Genomic DNA, 19970 nt, shown 5'->3' on the forward strand with positions numbered 1-19970 from the left:
GCTACGTATATACTATCCCGATTGTAAACCTTCCAACCTTCAGAGGCTTGCTTCTATCACCCATGACCAATAGGCAGAACATTTCTGACTGATCAAGTCTGCACTAGATAGCCTGTTGATTGTCTGGTCAGAATTGCATTGAAATAAACTAGTCTAAAGGAATGAATGTTTGGATGAGGGTTTCAACAACAGATATGTTGAAGCAATGTCAAAGCTAAAGCATTTTATGGAGGTCCAAATGGCTGATTAGTGATGTCAACATTTTTATAATATCAGGCCCATGACCCAACACAGATCAAACACCTTCTCTCCATTCATATTGATCATGGGATTAACTGCCATTTCAAAGCATACTTCAAGATCACGTGGTCTTTCTTTAAACTTGACTGTCAACTGGTGCAATTCAAAATGTTTTCTCTTCTTAACTTCAGTCATTTTCTTGTTCATATTCCAATCCTCCATTTTATAGCAATGTCTCACTTTTAATCCCTTAGCCATTTCAAGAAATTTATAGCAGCAAAGTATCTTGCAGATATAATTGTAGGCTGGATGATGGTGCTTGATGTTATTACAATTAGTGAATCGATTTCTCCAATAAATTAATAAAAGGAACTTTGTGACTGCATTCTAAAATTGACACTAATGTAAATCATTAGTGGCACTTAAGTAAATTCAATGTTCCATTTGCAAACAATTCCTATATTCCCTGCAAACCTCTGAACAAACTATTTGGCTTGATTGATTACGTTCAATAATAGATTTTTTAAAAAAAACTGAAGAAAGCATGTGTAAGAATAACAGAATTGCAATGTTCTAATTTTCCTACAAACTGGTGGCTAACAGAACACAAAAGGGCGTTAGTACATCTATTATTTCTTAGCTTTAACTAGATAGACTCTGTCCTTGACTTTAAGGCATTCTCTCTCTCTCCGAAGGAGGTAAAGTTGCTATAGACTTACCAATGCTCTCAATGGAGAGGGGAATAACTGGTGGTGATTTAGCCTGAAGGCTACCATGCCTCAGATGAGGGGAAGGTTGAGATGCAGAGTTCACATGATAACCTCAGTTAATGCAGGAATTGAACTCACGCTGTTGGCATCACTCTGCATTGCAAACTAGTTGTCCAGCCAACTGAGCTAACTGAATTCCCCATTTTTCCATTACTGTAAACCTTAAAATTAATACTGTAACCCCTCATTAATTCTTAGCCCATGTTTTACACCTTACATTCAAGAAAATTTAACTCTTTTTAGTCTAGTCTTGTGACACCATACTGTGCATTTCTATATCACTGGACACATCTGCAGCTCATTAACTTCATTTATCACCCTCTGTGCATTCATGTAAATGCACAGTCAAAACAAATTAGTCTTTATTGCATTTCCCCTTAATCAGAACCCACTTTGCTCTTTACTATTTCTCACTCTAGTGCTACTTGACCAATTCTTTATGCAACTTACTTTCCCTTTTAAAATTATTAACTGTAGTACTTGTTCATTCTTGACTGGCTCAGAAAAGGTGGCTCAACTATGGCTAACAAGGGAAATTAGGGATAACCTCAGGTTCAAGGAAGGGGCATGCAAATTGGCAATTTAAAGCAGATTCAAGGATTGGATTTTGGATTTCAGCAAAAGGAGGACAAAGGGATTGACTAAGAGGGTAAGACGGGGCAAACTTGCAGGGAACGTATAAGCTGATCGGGTCTAGGCCCGAAACGTCAGCTTTTGTGCTCCTGAGATGCTGCTTGGCCTGCTGTGTTCATCCAGCTTCACACTTTGTTATCTTGGGTTCTCCAGCATCTGCAGTTCCCATTATCTCTGATCATAAAAGCTTCAGTAGGTGTGTGAAGAGAAAGTATGTCTCTCACAGTCAGAAACGAGGAAGTAATAATGAGGTACAAAGAGATGGCAGATCAATTATGTACATCCTTTGATCTGTCTTCAGAAAGGCAAATACCAAGTAACACTCCAAAAGTGCTGGGAAACATAGGGCCTAGTGAGAGGGAGGAATTGAAGGAAATTACATTAAAAGTGAAATGGCATTGGGGAAATTCAAAAGACTGAAGGCTGATAGCTGTGTAACCCTGCTATTTGGAAAAAGGAGGCACAGAGAAAACAGGGAATTATAGGCCACGAGGCCTGATGTAGGTGGTGGGAAAAATGCTAGGGTCCATTATAAAAATAATTTTAGCACAGCACTTAAAAAAGTGAAAGGATCAGACAAAGTCTGCATGGATTTACAAAAGGGAAATTATGCTTGACAATTCTACTGGAATCTTGAGAGAATGTAGGAGAGCTTCCACACACATCCAGTCCCTCCAGCACCAATGCTCAGTGGCAGCAGTGTACACTATGTGATGCAGAAATTCGCCAAAACATCCATATACAGCAGCTTCTAAGCCCACAACCACTTCCACCTAGAAGGGCAAGGGCATTGGAACACCACCACATACAAGTTCCCCTCCAAAGCACTCACCATCTTGACTTGGCAATATAATTGCCATTCTCTCACTGACATGGAGTCAAAATACTGAAATATCCCCCCCGACAGCATTGAGATTCATTCTACAAAATGGACTGCAGCGGTTCAAGAAGGCAGCTCACTATCATCCTCAAGGGCAATAAACTACTCTCCAGTCAGCCCTTGTTCCACGAATGAATAAAAAGAGTTGGATGGGCATGGGGGTGGGGGCCAGTCAACATGGCTTACTTTAATTTTACATGCTAATAAGTGGCTTGTTATTGAAAGCCTCCTAAAAATTAAAGTGAATGGATTTGGGACGTGGATAGAGAATTGGTGGTAGACAAGAAACTAAGTAGGAATAAACTGATCTTTTTCTCAGCAACACAGTCAGGGACCAGTGGAGTACTGCAGGGTCCAGAGCCTGAACCCCAGTTATTTACAAAAGTGTAACAATTTAGATGAGGGAACTAAATGTAGTATCTCCAAATTTGCTAAAGACAAAGCTAGGTGGAGATCTAGCTGTGGACAACACAGAGATGCTTCAAAGTGATTTGGACAAGTTAAACAAGTGGGCAAAAGCATGGCAAATGAAGTATAATGTAGATAAATGTGAGATTATTTACTTTGGTAGCAAAAACAGATTATCTGAATGGTGACAGATTGGGAAAGGAGGACGTGCAATCACACTTGGGTATCCTTGGACAGCAGGTGCAATGCTATGTTGACCTTCACACCTAGAGGCTTCAAGTACAGGAGCAAGGACATTTTGCTGCAATCTTATAGAGCTTTGGTAAGACTGCACCTGGAGTATTATTGGTCTTCTTACTGGAGGATGGATGTTCTGGCCACGAAGGGAGTACAATAAAGGTTCACTAGGCTGACTCCTGGGAGTGCAGGACTACTGCTTTACTGGCATTTTAAAGAATGAGGGGACACCTCAGAAACATGCAGTACAAGGGCATGAGCGAGTGCAGACTGTCATTTTCGTATTTTCAAACCTAACCAGTTAAAATTGCCTAAGTAAAAAGTGTTCAAAAAACAATTTAATCCAATCTGAATTCACTGCCAAACAAATCCATTGTAGCACCATGATTAACTGTACTTAACTACTCAACTGGAAAGCACAGCACTTAAAAATAAGCGTCCAAGTATATTTACATGTCAATAATACTAAATTGACAAAGATTAATTACCCTTAGTTTCTGCTCATGGAAGTTTTTGTTTTTGAAGTGTAGGCAACCTTGGTAGACAATTTGCTTGGTATCAAGGTGCCAAAAACATGATTGACCAGACAATTCGAGTTTGACAGCGATGAAAAGAATGTTGGTTTGAACAATTAAAATACTACGGCAATGTGTTTTTGTCTCTTGGATGGGCACAGATTCGATTAAAAAATAAACAGACTTTTAAAAATAATTCTTGGAGCATGAATAGACTTGTCAAAGTTGTTTTAGTTGTCTTTTTACAGTGAGGGGCTTCTTCTAGAGCCACTGGACATGGTTTGACAAAACTAGGTGGCTTACTAGGTCTCAAGGAGCAGCTAAGATCCAACTACATCAGATTGAGATTGAAGCAACAAATAGGCTATACTGTGAAAGGTGGATAGTTTGCCTCTGATAAACATTATTGAACCAGTTGGGTTTGTACAACAAATTAGTTATTCATCTCCAGCTGTGAACAATTCTCCAGTCAAACCTTTCATTGATACCAGACATTTTTTTGAGAATTTGAATATATTCTATAAATGCATGCTTGGATTTTACTTGCTCTTTAGATTGTTAAGCCAGGTTGCTGGATTACAGATATTGTATTATAACCACTGTACCCAAATATAAACACATACTGAAAGCAGACAGTTCACAAAATTACTTCAAATGCTCATGACACCCAATTATTTACACTGAATGGTGCTATGCAACAATGAAATTTTCATAAACAGGCAGGTCTTGCATAATCAGCACTGCAAAACCATTTAACAGAACTTTTTAAATATTTGGAAGATCAAAGCCATAGGTCCTCAAACGCACCATAAACTCTATTTCCTAGGCACCAGCTCCTACCTTGTAGGAGTAAATAACTGCAGACACTGGAATCTGTACTGAAAACAACAAACGCTGGCAATCACAGCAGATGATGATTCATCTAGACTCAAAATATTTGCTTGCTCTCTCTCCATGGATGCTGTCCGATCCTCTGTGATCACCAGCATTTGTTGTTTTCAGCTCCTACCTTCTGAATTGGAGGATCTTGCAATCACTTCAAGCTATCTAGAATGGCTGATTTTGCATCTGTCTCAGCTTATCTAATGCTCATCCATTCCTTTATTAGCTATGGTTTTGACAATTTTAATGCTTTCATGGCTAGCTTTCCACCTTCCACACTAAAAATTGAACTCTACTGTCCTTATCCCAACACGTATCACCTCCCATGCTCAATGATAATGCAATAAATCCCCCATTCAGGAACAAATTGAACATTGTATTCTCCTCATTTTGAGAATAACTTTCACTCCTCCGTACTGTTGTAAATTCCAATAACTTGTAACCCTTCTTTCGATGGATGTTTCACCAGTTCTGGCCTTTCGCACATTTCCTAATTTTAAAATTGGTCTATCATGAGAACCACACTTTGAGTTGCTTATGTGTTAAGCACTGATATTATCTCCCTAGACCTTTCCAACTTTGCTTCTCCTGTTTAGGATGCTGCTTAAAATCCACCTCTGAACAGGCTTTTGCTGACCCATCCTCATAATCATCTTATGCAACTGTTGGAAGTAGCTGAGATGCAGGGATTAAATAGTTATTCTTCTCAAGCAGTCAACAATTCCCCAGGTGAACCTTGTACACCATAAGAAGGCCAGTGTCAGCAGGAAACTGTAGGTAGACCTTGTTCAAAATCAAACAGAACACTGTAGAGGTGCTTTGGACCGAGAGAGATTTGGACACAGAGACGGACAGACATTAATAAACAATGTATCAAAACAATGTAAGGCTAGGTAAAGATTAATTGAGCCTTGATTGGGCAAAGGAGACATTAGAAACACTAAGCCATGGCACTGAATAAACATCTGCTTATATTTGTAGGAAGGAAGATTAGAATTTGGCTAAAGAGGAGGAACATGTGGCCAGAGATAACAACGTGTGGATCTGGATGAACACAGCAGGCCAAGCAGCATCATTGCAGAGGAAAGCTTGACATTTCGGGCCTGGACCCTTTTGAAGAAGAATTTCTGAAGAAGAGTCTAGATCGAAATGTTAAGCTTTCCTGCTCCTATGATGCTGCTTGGCCTGCTGTGTTCATACAGCTCTACACCTTGTTATCACAAATTGTCCAGCATCTGCAGTTCCTACTACCTCTGGAATATCTGACCAGAATGGTTTATGAATGTTGCATTTCTCGGTCTCACCTCAGTTAGCAATGATGCTCTCCTAGTGTATGCTTGGATAGATGATTGATAAATCTGTACTCCATCACTGATGTTAAGGACAGATGAGGACAATAAGTGGTGTATTTGGGAGGATACTCCTCTTGAACGATCAGCAAGTACTGCAGGATGGGTGAGAGTAGTTTATTTACTACTTATAGTTAGAGCAGTAAGCAAAACCAAGGACAGTGAGTATTCACCAACAACAACTTTGGGATATAACATAAGGAGAAACACAGAAACAAATTAAAGATAATTTAATTCAAATTTAATGTTGTTTCCCTTGCTGAGGGGTCTAACACCAAGGGACAGAGTCAGGCTTGACTGGTCCAGGTCAATGTTATCTTTCACATGATCTCCCTCTCATTCCTTTCTCGTTTACTTGGAATCCCAAAATGAAACAACACAAGTGGTAGACATTTAGCCAGTGCTTCAGTGCGTCCAATTAATCCTACTATTTCCATCTACCCCACTATCCTTTTAAATATTCCCCCACCCCCAAAAAGGATTAAATGAATCTGCTTCCACCACTCCATATGAGACAGTGAATTATACACCACAACTCACTTCATTAAAAATTCCCATGCTGCCTTTGGTTCCTTTGCCAAACATGAAATTACCATAGAATCCCTACGGTGTGGAAATAGACCCTGCGGTCCAACAAGTCCACACCAAACCTCAGAGCATCCCACCCAGACCCATCCTCCTATAACCCACCTAATCCAGAACCCCCTGAACACTACAGGCAATTTAGTATGGCCAATCAACCTAACCTGCACATCTTTAGACTGTGGGAGGAAACTGGAGCACCCAAATGAAACCCACGCAGACACAGGAAGGATGTGCAAACTCCACACAGACAGCCGCCCGAGGCTGGAATCAAACCCAGGTCCCTGGTGCTGAGGCAGAAGTGCTAACCACTGTGCCACTTATCTCCCCTGATTTGTGCCCTTCTATCACAGGGGAAAAAAAAACTTTTCCCTTCCTTCTTTATTAAAGCCACTGATGACTTTGAACACCTCTCAAATTTTCTCAATTTAAAACATACAACGCCAGCTTTCCTTCATGTAACTGAAATCCAGAAATACTACTACAGTGAATGTCTAATTAGCACCTCTGCACAGCCTGGATACCTGCCTAAAATGCAGTGCTCAAAACAATACTCAATATCCAGCTGATGTTATTGTTGCCTCAAGACAATCTGCTTTAATCTTGTTAATAACTTGTTACGTGTACTTTGTCAAACACCTTCTGGAAGGTCCATATCAATATCAATTACAGTCACCTCATCTACTGCCTCCGTCAAGATCATGTACTGTTGGAGCTTAGTAAACAAGAACATGTATCACTGCATACAGGAAAATAAATGCTTTGTAACACAAGTAAGATGTGAAAGTCCACAGCAAGAGCTGCTTAAAAGCTTGCATTTGAACTTATATTTAAATGTTAAAATCAGCAAATTCACATAATTGACCGTTTGAAGTGTTCTTCCAGTTTATGCATCAGAGTCACACAGTTACACGTCAATTACACCCACAGGAAAAGTTCTATTTTGTTCTTCAAATATGAATTAAGATAAATTAAGAACAGAGTAGTGAATTGTATATGTATTCACACACGTTTTTATTTCACTCAAAACTGCCTTTCCTCAGATACTGCATCATTTTATTTCTTTGGAACCGAACTACATTTGCCTAGCTCATATCATGCTAGATCTTCACTGCTGGCAGAGTATGAAACTTCATCCATTTAATATGGTGCGAACGAAATCTAGGTCAGAGAGACATGAATAGACAGTATTCTAAGCCTGTGGACAAGCCAAAGGATCCCATTCTATTTTATACTAAACAAAGCAATCTTGACTTGATATTAAAAGCCCACAGAGTTCCAAAACAAGTAGTTCTTGAAGTCTTGAAGTGAAAAACAAAATGGCAATTTGGTGGCATAGAACTTAAATATTGCTGAAAAGCGACATGCTGTTGAACCAGTTCTCAGCAAAACAAATGCAAGAATGCCAAATTCAAAACAAACATAAGAATTCATGCCAAAAAACCAAAAGAATGCAGATGCTCAATAGCTGAAATGAAAACAGAATCCCTGTAAAATCTTAGCAGGTCCAGCAGCATCTGTGGAGAGAAATCAAAGTTAACATTTCAAGAGGCTGGAGCATCCCCCTTCAATATTTTTTTGTGTACAATAGACTTCAGAGAACTGGAAAGTGAAAACTGCTTTTGTAAAAACCATATCTTTACATTTTTCTATTTATTTTGATTGTGGGCTAACATGGAAAAGGGACTGTTTAAAAAAACCAAAGGATTGGGGAAGGGGATGCTGCATTTTTTTTAAAAAAAAGCAAGTTCCCAGCATTTATTGCAAGGGCTAGTTATGCTGTTGCTTGTTCAAATAGTGGGAGAAATTTAATTGAAGCTGGACTGGCAGCATTGGTGCATAAAACGTGAGATTCAGCTGGTGACTAGCAACTGATTACTACTCCATAGACCAATGACAACAGCCTTTTGACTGCCGACAATTATGTGATTAATTCAAGTAACAGAAGAGCTTTAGTTGAACAACAGAATACAGCCTTCCCACTTTCTATCTCCAATAAACACCATTCTTTTGTATCAACATGTGTAGGGGACAGTTTTCAAAAGGGGTTAAAATTTTAACCAGCAGAACGAGTTGCCGATCAGTTATTCATTATTGATTATCAATTATTTGAACCTAGTTCTTTGTAATAAATAGTAATTTTTGTTGAACACAGAAAACTGGCCTGTGTTCTCCATTAACGGGTCGAAAGGCAGGTTAAAATGTCAGAGAATTGAGCGTACTTTTACAAAATCTAACTTCCGGAGTCAGAGCTGTACAGCATGGAAATGGATCCTTCCATTCAACTTGTCCATGCTGACCGGATACGGTAAATTAATGTAGTGCCATTTGCCAGCATTTAGCTCATATCCCTATTAAACCCTTCTTATTCATGTGCCCATCCAGATGTCTTTTATAATGTCGTAATTGTACTAGCCCCCACCACTTCCTTTGGCAGCTCATTCCATACATGCATCATCCTGCATGAAAATGTTGCCCTTAAGTTTCTTTCAAATCTTTCCCCTCTCATCTTAAAACTATGGCCTCTAGTTTTAGATTCTTCCACCCCAGGGAAAAGACCTTGGCTATTCACCCAATCCCTGCCCCTCGTGATTCTATAAACCTCTATAAAGGTCACCCCTCAGCCTTTGACGCTCCATTGTAAATAGCCCCAACCTATTCAGTCTCTCCCTGTAGCTCTAACCCTCCAAACCTGGCAACATCCTTGTAAGTCTTTCTTGAACTCTTTCAAGTTTCACAACATCTTTCCTACAGCAGGGATATTGGAACTGAATATACGTTCCAAAAGTAGCCTAACCAATTTCCTGTACTGCCACAACATGGCCTTCCAACTCCTATACTTAATGCACTGACCAATAAAGGCCAGCTCACAAAAAAAGCAACTGTGACGATTCCAGGAATAGCAGGGTTAATTTTCCAGTGCTACTCCTGTGAGGCACGACACTGTTAAAGAGAGGCCCTAGATGATACATAAAAATTACCTGCAAACCATACTTCAATTTATTGGAAAACACCTTAATGTGTGAAGGACTGTATAAAAGACTATCTCGATGGATTAGAGTTATTGTGAGATGGCAGACCTAGCTTTAAAATAGAACTAGTCATGCTTAAATCAGTTAAACCTGGGAGACAATTATAGATCCACTGGACAAAATTGAGGTGGTGAACATTGTGGATCTAGATTTCATACAGGATTGAACACGATCCTACATTACCATGTATCTTGCAGATTAGCTTGTGTTGCTTGATAAACTTTTCGGTAACAGCCATTTCTTAGTGGTTTGTCACATGGTCCAATGTAAGGACAGTTACTTGCTATACTTAACATAAATTATTTCAAAAGGATAGAACCATGTCCAAGCAGTCTAAAAATCATGAAGAGCAATAGTGGACTTAATCTAGCATACTGAAGTATAAAATTGCAAGAATAGCCAGAAGAAAGGAAATCGTGAATTAATGGAATTAAAAATCTTGGGAGTTTGCTTGGCAAGTTGCTGAAACGGTTTGTAATGTGTTAATAGCAAGTTAGTATCAAGTATCTGGAGTATTGCATGTATTTTTGGAATGTCAAATCTATAATTTGAGCGAGTACAAAAGAAAGCCAAAGGATTATTTTCATAAACAAACAGAGCTGAAAAGATTAGCTATCAAAAAATGACATAAGAATTATGTAATCAAGTCTAAAACTAGTCTGTTGCAAGTCCTTAGTCAGGAATAAGTTATATTTGAACAAGGCATTGCAAAGAGGGCATTGCTAGTGGTAGTTCTCCAATACAGGGTCTATTATATTGTCCTTTGTGATAAGACTTATCTGCAGCAATCAGAAGATATTGTTATTCAAAGTTGTGATCTAGCATCGAGAATTTAGCACCAAGTGCTCTGGTCATGTGAGGACCGTTCCCAGTTCCTGAAATCAAATCTGGCAAGAAAATGATAAACAGAGTCATACAACACAGATCCTCTGTGCCAACCAGATATCTCAATTTGAACCAGTCCCATTTGCCAGCATTTGGCCCATGTCTCACTAAATGCTTCCTACTCATAGCCATCCAGATGTCTTTTAAAAATCGCTTCCACCACCACTCTGGCAGCTCAGTCCATACATGCACCACACTGAAAATCTTGCCCCTAGGTCATTTAGAAATCTTTTCCCTGACCTTAAACCTATGCCTTCTAGTTTTGGACTCCGCCACCCTAGGAAAAAGACCTTGGCTATTCATTTTATCCATGACCCTCATGACTTTATAAACCTCTATAAAAGGTCACCCCTCAGCCTCTGATGCTCTGGGGGAGGGAGGAGGCCCAGCCTATATGACTTCTCCCTAGAACTAAAACCTTCCAGTCTTGGCAACATTCTCATAAATCTTTTCTGCATCCTTTCCAATTTAATAATGTTCTTCCTATAGAAAGGTAACTAGAATTGTATGCAATATTCCATGGCCTGACCAAAGTCTTGTAGAGTTGCAACACGATGTCTCAACTTCTTCATTCAATGTTCTGACCAATGAAGGCAAGCATGCCAAATGCCACCTTCATCATCCTGCCTACTTTCAACTCCACTTTGAAGGAACTTTGAATCTGCACCCGTGGTCTCTTGGTTCGGCAACAGCCTCCAAGGCGCAACCATTAATTGTATAAGTCTTGTCCTGCTTCATCACACCAAATGGAACACCTCACATTTATCCAAATTAAATTCCATCTGCTGCTCTTCAGCCCATCTGATCAAGGTACCATTATATTGAGGTAACCTTCTTCATTGTTCACTACACCATCTATTTTGATGTCATCTGCAAATTGACTAACCATTCCTTTCATATTGGCATCCAAATCATTTATTTAAACGACAATAAGGCAGCAGACTTACTACCCATGCTTCCTACGTTGTCATTCAAATTGTTTTACATAAATGATGAACAACAGTGGACCCAGCATCAACCCTTGCAGTTAGACAGGCAGTCTGAAAGACAGTCTTTCAAGTAGCATACATAGTTACAGCAGTTAGTTGAAAAACAAAACCATGTATACAAGGGATAAAAATATACATGTTACATTATAAAACTAAATTAGAAGCAAATAAAACTTACAGTAATTACATTTCATTTAAAAGTCAGTGTTTTTCCCACCTTTAGTTAATAGGCGAAGAGAGTAATGGCGACCTTCAACGTACAGAGAGCTTACAATCAATATTTGAAAAGGACACAATCATTGTTATCAAAACAAATAAAAGGTGACTAGTGCAAGAATGAAAGTTGCTGGAAAAGCTCAGCAGGTCTGGCAATATCTGTTGAAGAAAAAAATTCAGAGTTAATGTTTCGGGTCTGGTGACCCTTCCTTCTGAGAAATCGTTTACTCCTTACCCCATACCCCTCCCTATTTTCTGCTTATAAACCAACATTTTACCAGTTACCATCAGTTCTGAGGAAGGGTCACCAGACACGAAACGTTAATCCTGAATTTTTCTTCACAGATGCTGCCAGACCTGAGCTTTTCCAGCAACTTCTGTTTTTGTTCCTGATTTACAGCATCTGCAGTTCTTGTGGTTTTTAAAAGTGACTGATGAATGCAATCAGTGATATCATCAAAAAATTGCATTAACTGACCTTCTCTACAAAGATGCTTTTGACCAAGCAAGTGTAACTAGGATTCCTTCTTAGCAAAGTACTTGCAAGAGTGAAAAAAAAGCTTTAAAAATTACTTCCCAATGCACAAAATCAGTTATTATTTACATTTAAATTCAAGCATAGATGCATCTCACATCTTCCCAGCACTGCACAGATTAACATCAGAATCAAATACTCTAAGTTCATTCATTGATGTCAGGAGATGGTAGGGCCATGTTGATCCAAAGAAATAAATTATTTTACATTCCCGAAACATTGCAAAGGCTAGATTCCAATTTTGTATGAATATAAAATGAGTAAAATAAGTTCAGAAAGATATGAAAAATTATATAACCTTCATCACTTGAAGAGAAAGGGTTCTATTTGTCACTTTCTTACTTTTAATAGAAAGGTAACCAGCTGCACATTGAAACAGAAGCTGCATGCATCATGAACATCAATGTGAGTTCAATGGTAGTATTTGTGGGATGTGGACATCACTGAGAAGGCCAGCAATTATTTTCAATCCCTAAGTGCCAACACATCAATAAGCTGTCTTCTTGAACTACTGTAGTCCTTGCTGTATAGGAAAAGTCATAACATGGAGAGAGTTGCAAGATGGTGAACCAGTGACAATAATGGAACAACCATATTCTTCTGGCTCAGGATGATAAATGGCTTGAAAGATGTTCCCATGCATCTGCTGCTGATTTCCATCTAGTTGGTAGAGGTCAAAGGTTTGGAAAGTGTTATCAAAATGAAGCTTGGGAGTTACTGCAGTGCATTTTATATAGATAGTACACACTGTCAGTGAAGGGAGTAAAGCCATGCCTTATACCCAAAAGAATTGAACATACAAGTAATGAGGGATAGTAGGAACTGCCGATGCTGGAGTCTGAATTAACAAGGTGTAGAGCTGGATGATCAAAGCAGGCCAGGCTGCATCAGCGCAGCAGGATAGCTGATGTTGAGAGTCTGGGCCCTTCTTCAGAAAGTAATGACAATGTGCCTTCATTATACAAGGCATTGGAACGACCATAATCCAATACTGTGCGCAAGTTTGTGTCCTATTTACACCTACGACTCCTCTGTCTCTTCATGTGGGTGTGTGGAATATTCCTTGTTCCAGTCCTTTTTTGGCCCCCTCCCACAATTCTTTCTCCAATATATTGATAATAATCGGTGCTGCTTCCCCCTCTCATCCAGAATTGGAAAAGTTCATTGATTTTGGTTCCATTTTCCACACTGCCCTCACTTTTACCAGGTCTCTTTGACTCCTCCCTTCCCTTCCTCAACACCTCTGCTTCCATTTCTGGGGATAGACTGGCCACTAGTTTCCACATCCTCACACACTGCTTTTTGCAAAGACTCCGTCCCATTCTTTCAGTTCTTCCATCTCCATCGCATATGTTCAGGCGAGGCCAACTTCAACAAGCGAGCCTCCAAAATATCCACCTTCTTCCTCAACCGAGAATTCCCCAGCTCCGTTGTCAATATGGCCCTCAACCGGGTCTGACCCATCTCCTGCACTTCTGCCCTCACCCCTTCTCTTCCCTTCTGCAACAGCGATAGGTTCCCGTTGTCCTTACCTACCATCCCACCAGCATCCACATGAAGAAGATCACCAGATGCCATTTCCACCACCTCCAGCAAGAGGTCACCACCAGACACATATTCCGAGCCCCTCCTTTGTCTGCCTTTCGCAGGGACTGTTTCCTCTGGGACACCCTGGTCCACTCTTCTTCACCGTCAACATTCCTCTATGATGGGGAGTGGTGTTTTTGATTAAGAATAACATTACTGTTGTACTTGAGGATATTCCTGGGAATATATCCAGGGAAGTTATTTGGGTGGAACTGAAAAAAATAAGAACGGGATGATCACCTTATTGGGATTGTACGATAGACCCCTCAGTAGCTAACGGGAAATTAAGAAACAAATATGTAAGGAGGTCACAGTTATCTGTGAGAATAATAGGATAGTTGTGGTAGGGGATTTTAATTATCCAAACAGACTGAGATTGCCAGTGCTAAGGGTTTGGCTGGAGAAGAATTTAAGTGTGCAGAAGAAAATTCTCTGATTCAGTATGCAGATGTGCACACTACAGAAAGTGCAAAACTTGATCTACTCTTGGAGAAATAAGACAGGGCAGATGACTGAGGTGTCAGTGGGGGAGCATTTTGAGGCCTGTGACCATAAATCTATTAGTTTTAAAATTGTAATGGAAAAGATAGGACTTAACTTTTAGATCCAGTCTAAATTGAACAACGGGCAATTTTGAGTGTTAGGCAAGAACTTTCAAAAGTTCACTGGGGGCAGATGTGGAGGTGGTGGTAGTGGTGTTGAACGTCTTAAAAAGCACAAAAGATGGATAAATCCCCAGGTCGTGATCAGATGTACCCTGGAATTCTATGAGAAGCAAGGGAAGAGGTTGCTGGGCACCTTGCTGAGATATTTGCATTGATAGCTACATGTGAGGTGCCAGAAGACTGGAGGTTGGCTAATGTTGTGCCACCATTTAAGAAAGGTGGTAAGGAAAAGACAGGGAATATAGGCTGGTGAGGCATTAATGGCGGTCAAGTTGTTAGAGGGAATCCTGAGGGACAGGATTTACGTGTATTTGGAAAGGCAAGGACTGATTAGGAATAGTCAACATGGCTTTGTGTGTGGGAAATCATGTCTCATTAGCTTAATTGAGTTTTTTGAAGAAGAAACAGAGGATTGATGGAGGCAATGTGGTGGATGTGATTTTGATGGTCTTCAGTAAGGCATTCAACAAGGTTCCTCATGGCAGACTGGTTAGCAAGGTTAGATTACATGGAATACAGGGAGAACTCGTAATTTGGAAACAGAACTGGCTCAAACGTAGATGAGAGGATGGTGGTGGAGGGTTGCTTTTCAGACTGGAGGCCTGTGATCAGCAGTGCACCACAAGGATCAGTGATGGGTCCATTCCTTTTTGTCATTTATATAAATGATATGGATGTAAAAATAGGGAGGTATGGTTAGTACGTTTGCAGAGGACAGTAAAATTGGAGGTGTAGTGGACAGCGAAGGAAGTTACCTCAGAGTACAATGGGATCTTGATCAGATCGGGCCAATGGACCAAGGAGAGGCAGATGGAGTTTAATTGAGAGAAATGTGAGGTACTGCATTTTGGAAAGACAAATCAGGACAGGGCTTTTACACTTAATTGCAAGGTCCTGGGCAATGTTGCGAAGCAAGATCTTGGAGTGTAGGTTTATAGTTCCTTGAAAGCAGAGTCACAAGTAAATAAGATAGTGAAGGTAGTGTTTGGTACACTTGCCTTTAATGATCCGTGCATTGAGTATTGGAGTTGGGAGGTCATAATGCAGCTGTAAAGGACATGGGTTCAGCCACTATTGGAAGTATTGCATACAATTCTGGTCTCCTTCCTGTGGAAAGTATATTATGAAACTAGAAAGGGTTTGGAAAAGACTTGAGCATGTTGCCAGGGTGGCAAGATTTGAGCTATAGGGAGAGGCTGAATAGACGGGGGCTATTTTCCCTGGAGCATTGGAGGCCAAAGGGTGACCTTATAGAAGTTTATAAGCACGTGGAGCATGGATGGGGTAAATCAGCAACGGCTTTTTTCTGGAGTGGGAATTTCAAAATTAGAGGACATAAATTTAAGGTGAGAGGGGAAAGATATAAAAGAGACCTAACGGGCAGCTTTTTCCGCACAGGATGGTGCATCTATAAAATGAGCTGCCGGAGAAAGGTGGTGACGGCTGGTATGATCACAACATTTTTAAAAAAAAAAAAGGAATCTGGATGGGTATATGAATAATAAGGGTTTAAGAGGGATATGGGCCAAATGCTGACAAGTAGGACTATATTTATAATCGGATATCTGGCCGGCATGGACAAGTGGAACCAAAAAGGGTCTGTTTCTGTGCTGTAGATATCTATGACTCTAACTGTGATGTGAAGAACAGTCATTTGCTCCTCACTTCTGATGTTCAGATCTTTTGTCAGTGTCTCGAACAAGACGGAAGAAAAACAAATGGATTTGGCAGAACTCAACCATCGAGCAAATTATTGTTCAGCAAATGCCACTTAATAGCATTCCATAACGTGACTGATGATCAGTGGACTGGTAAGGTGGTAATCAGCCAGATTGGATTTGTCCTGCCTTATGTGGCTAGGATATACCTGGGAAGCTTTTCTAATTGTCAGGAAGTTGCCAGTATTGCAACATTAACTAGAAAGCTTGGCTATGGGCATAACTAGCCTTTAGCATTATTGTCACAATGTGGTAAGCACCCACGCCTGTGTAGAATGCAGGGTCATTATTAATTTCGTATCGTTTGGTGAATAAGCTTGGCAGACTAGTGTTTGTTGTGTCTGGGATCTTAAGGAGGTGACCAAAAGCTAATAAATCATTCACTGGCATTTCAGACTGAAAGATGGATTGAAATATTTCAGCCTCATCTTTGGTCTGATATGCTGGGCTCTCCCATTGTTGAACGTGTAGATATTTGTGCAGTCTCCTCCTCCTGTTAGCTGTTTAATTGACCACCACAGTTCACAATTGAAATGTGACAGGGCTGCAGATCTCTGATGTGATCCATTAATTATGAGATTGTTTAGTCCTATCTAGTGCATGCTGCCTCAGCTATCTGGCATGCAAGTAGTACTGCACCGTAGCTTCACCAGGCTAACACTGTTTTTTGATAAATCCAATGGCTTTTCTACCACGACCTCAGGCATTCTTCATTGAACGCCATTCACCTCCTGGCTGATGGTTATGGTAGGATGGTGGTAATCCAAGGGTTATAGATCATCTCGGATGATGCATCAAACAGCATTAGCATTTGTCGGATAAGGCCTACTGCTTTTTAAAGAGAAGGCATCATACCACTTACCAGTCCACTGAACATGTGCTCCTTAAACAGCAATGAGGAAGTTCTCCTAATGTCCCACACAGGTTTTAACAGTTAACCAACACAACCAAAGATTACCTACTTATTATCTCATAATATAGAGTCTAGTAACAATGCTAGTGACCACACATTCAAAGTATTTCTTTCATTTCAAGTACTTTGGGACATGAGGCATTAAGGCACTGTAAATGGAAACCTTTTCTTCCGTTTTCTAAATTTTTCAAGCGCACATTTATGTACAATCCATTGCATCTCTTGCATCATACATTTGTTCTGCCTGTCTGTCACACTGTTGCCTAATGTTTCAATTGTTTTGTTTTTTTTTCCCTCCAAAACTCATGGATTACTCTTAGCTGCATCCACAAAATAAAAGACGCTGTAGTCCCAAACATTTTTTAAAATTCCCATTTATCAGCTGAAGTGGATGCTATGACCTAGCCACCTCCACTCCACTAAAGTTAGCAATACGTTTTGCTACCAGAATACTTCATAAATGTTCCTAGACTTGCAGTTGCACTCTTTCATTTGGCTTATTTCCTCTGCTTATAAACGCCCACTTGCATTTTAAAGCACATTCAATGTAGTAAAATTTTCATAATGCTTCACAGGAGGGATTAAACAAGATTGGGTACGTTATTAATGTGACAAGGACAGGAAAATTTTGGTTTTGAGGGAGATTTTAAAAGAAATGAGTTAACAGAAAAGGTTTACAGCCTGGGGAATTAATTTTGCTTGGATTTATTATTGTCACAAGTACATAAGTAGAGTGAAAAGTTTTGTTTTGTGTCCAGTACAGGCAGATCATATCATACAAAGTGCATTGGGGCAAAAGAACAGAACAGAATAATACAAAGAAATGGCTGCAGGGAAGCCGCACCAAGGGCAACATTTAAGTTTACAATTTGGAGGTCTATTTAGAAGATTAATAACACTAGGGAAGAAGCTGCTCTTGAATCTGTTGTTACGTGTGCTTAAGCTTTAGTACCTTCTGCCTGGAAGAGGAAGTTGAAAGAGATTATAACCAGGGCAGGAGGAATCCTTGATTATGTTGGCTGCCTTCCCAAGGCAAGGAGAAGTATAGACGGAGTCAATGGATGGAAGGCTGGCTTGAGTGATGGTCTGGACTGTGTTCACAGCTGTAGTTTCTTATGGTCCCAAGTAAAGCAGTTGCCAAACCAAGCCACGATGCATCCAGATAGAAAGCTTTCTATGGTGCATCTATAAAAATTGCTAAGAGTCTTTACAGACATGCCATACGTCCTTAGATTTAGAGGAAGTAGAGGCATTATTGATGCTATTGTCAAGAAAAGCACAGTGTGGTTGGACAGGACAAATTGTTGATCATCACTCCTAGAAACATGATGCTTTCAACCATCACCACCTCAGCAGTATTCATATAGATTGGGGCGTGCCCTCCACATTGCTTCCTAAGTCAATGGTCAGCTCCTTTATTTATTTGACATTGATGGAGAGATTGTTATCTTCACACCCTGCCACCAAACACTTTTTACTGTAATCTGTCTCTCAGATCCAGCCTATATTGGTAATGTCTGTCAACGCGTAAATGGAGTTAGGGTGAAATTTGACCACAGCTTCATGAGTGCATAGGGCGCGTAGTATGGGGCTGAATATGCAACCTTGCAGGGCACTAATATTGAGGGTTATTGTGGAGGTGTCATTTATTCTCAATGATTGCAGTCTGTGGGTCAAGAAGTCAACAATCCAGTTATAAAGGGTGGAGCAGAGTCTAGGTCTGAGTTTGGAGATGGGTTTAGTCGTGATTATGGTGTTGAAGGTGGAGCTGCAATCAATAAAAGGAGCCTGACACAGATTTCTTTGGTATCCAGATATTCGAGGGATGAGCACAGGACCAGGGAGATGGAGTCTGCCGTTATGGTAGATGAATTACAAGGGATCAAGGCAGGCTGGGAGGCTACAGTTGACATGAGCCATGACCTAAAGGAAAAAAAAAGGTGCAGGTACCTGCACTGGAGTCATGAAAAATATAGGAAGTGCAAAAAGAGTCATAAGTAGTCAAAGAAAGAAGTCTTTGGCAAAGATATTGACAAATGATCCAGTTTCACCTTGAAATTTTGAGGTCAAGGAGCTGGTGTCAACCATTTTGCTCCATCTCACTGTGTGCTTAGTGAGCATAGTGTTTCCCATAGTGAATGTATGGTCATTTGGTTAGGCCTCTGCAAACACACATCTTTGATTAAGTGCCCCTCAGCTCCAATGATGAGGGCAAGTGCAACTTTCTCAAGTGAAACTTCAATAGCACCATGGAGGTGAGGATCCTCGTGGTGCCCAGCTTCATTTGACTTCAGTTCAGGGGAGCAGAGGTACTTAATCAAGACCTTCAACCTGGTCAACATCTGGCAATGGTCCTGTACTGATTCCAACTCCTTTACTTGCACAAGACTTGGAGTCAGATAATCTGAAACTTACCACCATTACATTTTCAAATGGGCGAGTTACCTGCATTCCAGCAGCTTCATTGCTTGAACCAGCCTCTTGTGATCAGAACATACCCTATTCCATGCTTGGTTGGGGACCACGTGCCAGCAGTTGAATAAATCTGCTGCAGGAGGACAAGGGGTTCCAGGAATAGTTCCATTGCATTTGGGCCACCTGAAGAATTAAGCATAGTGGCTCTGATGGGATGTGGGCAAAGTATATCAATTTCTTCTGTTAAGAGAGGAAGAAGGGGGCAAAGAGGCAGAAATTCACAATGAAGAAGATGGAAGGAGAGGCTTGGAGTCACATTTTTCAGGCTAAGGACCTGGTCCTTCTGTGGGTATATGGAGAGACAAGACAGCATGTCGAGGATTCCAAAACACTGTAGACCGCACCTTCAACAATTTGGCTTTTGATGGCCGACTGAGGACCGGGAAATGTGCTGCTGGGGGTGGTTAACTCAAGGGCAAGCTGGATGGTGGAGAACCGACTCGAAATTCATTCTAACAA

The 19970-nt window shown here is 40.4% G+C and overlaps 1 protein-coding gene across 4 annotated transcripts in view; it reads right to left on the reverse strand.

Moving 5' to 3' along the window:
- The window catches only part of galnt1 (UDP-N-acetyl-alpha-D-galactosamine:polypeptide N-acetylgalactosaminyltransferase 1), a 119036-nt gene that overhangs the window by 67695 nt on the left and 31371 nt on the right, over nt 1–19970 (reverse strand). The gene's annotated exons all lie outside the window — the stretch shown is intronic.

This window comes from Stegostoma tigrinum, chromosome 2, assembly GCF_030684315.1.
Source record: "Stegostoma tigrinum isolate sSteTig4 chromosome 2, sSteTig4.hap1, whole genome shotgun sequence".
NCBI classification, from domain to species: Eukaryota; Metazoa; Chordata; class Chondrichthyes; order Orectolobiformes; family Stegostomatidae; genus Stegostoma; species Stegostoma tigrinum.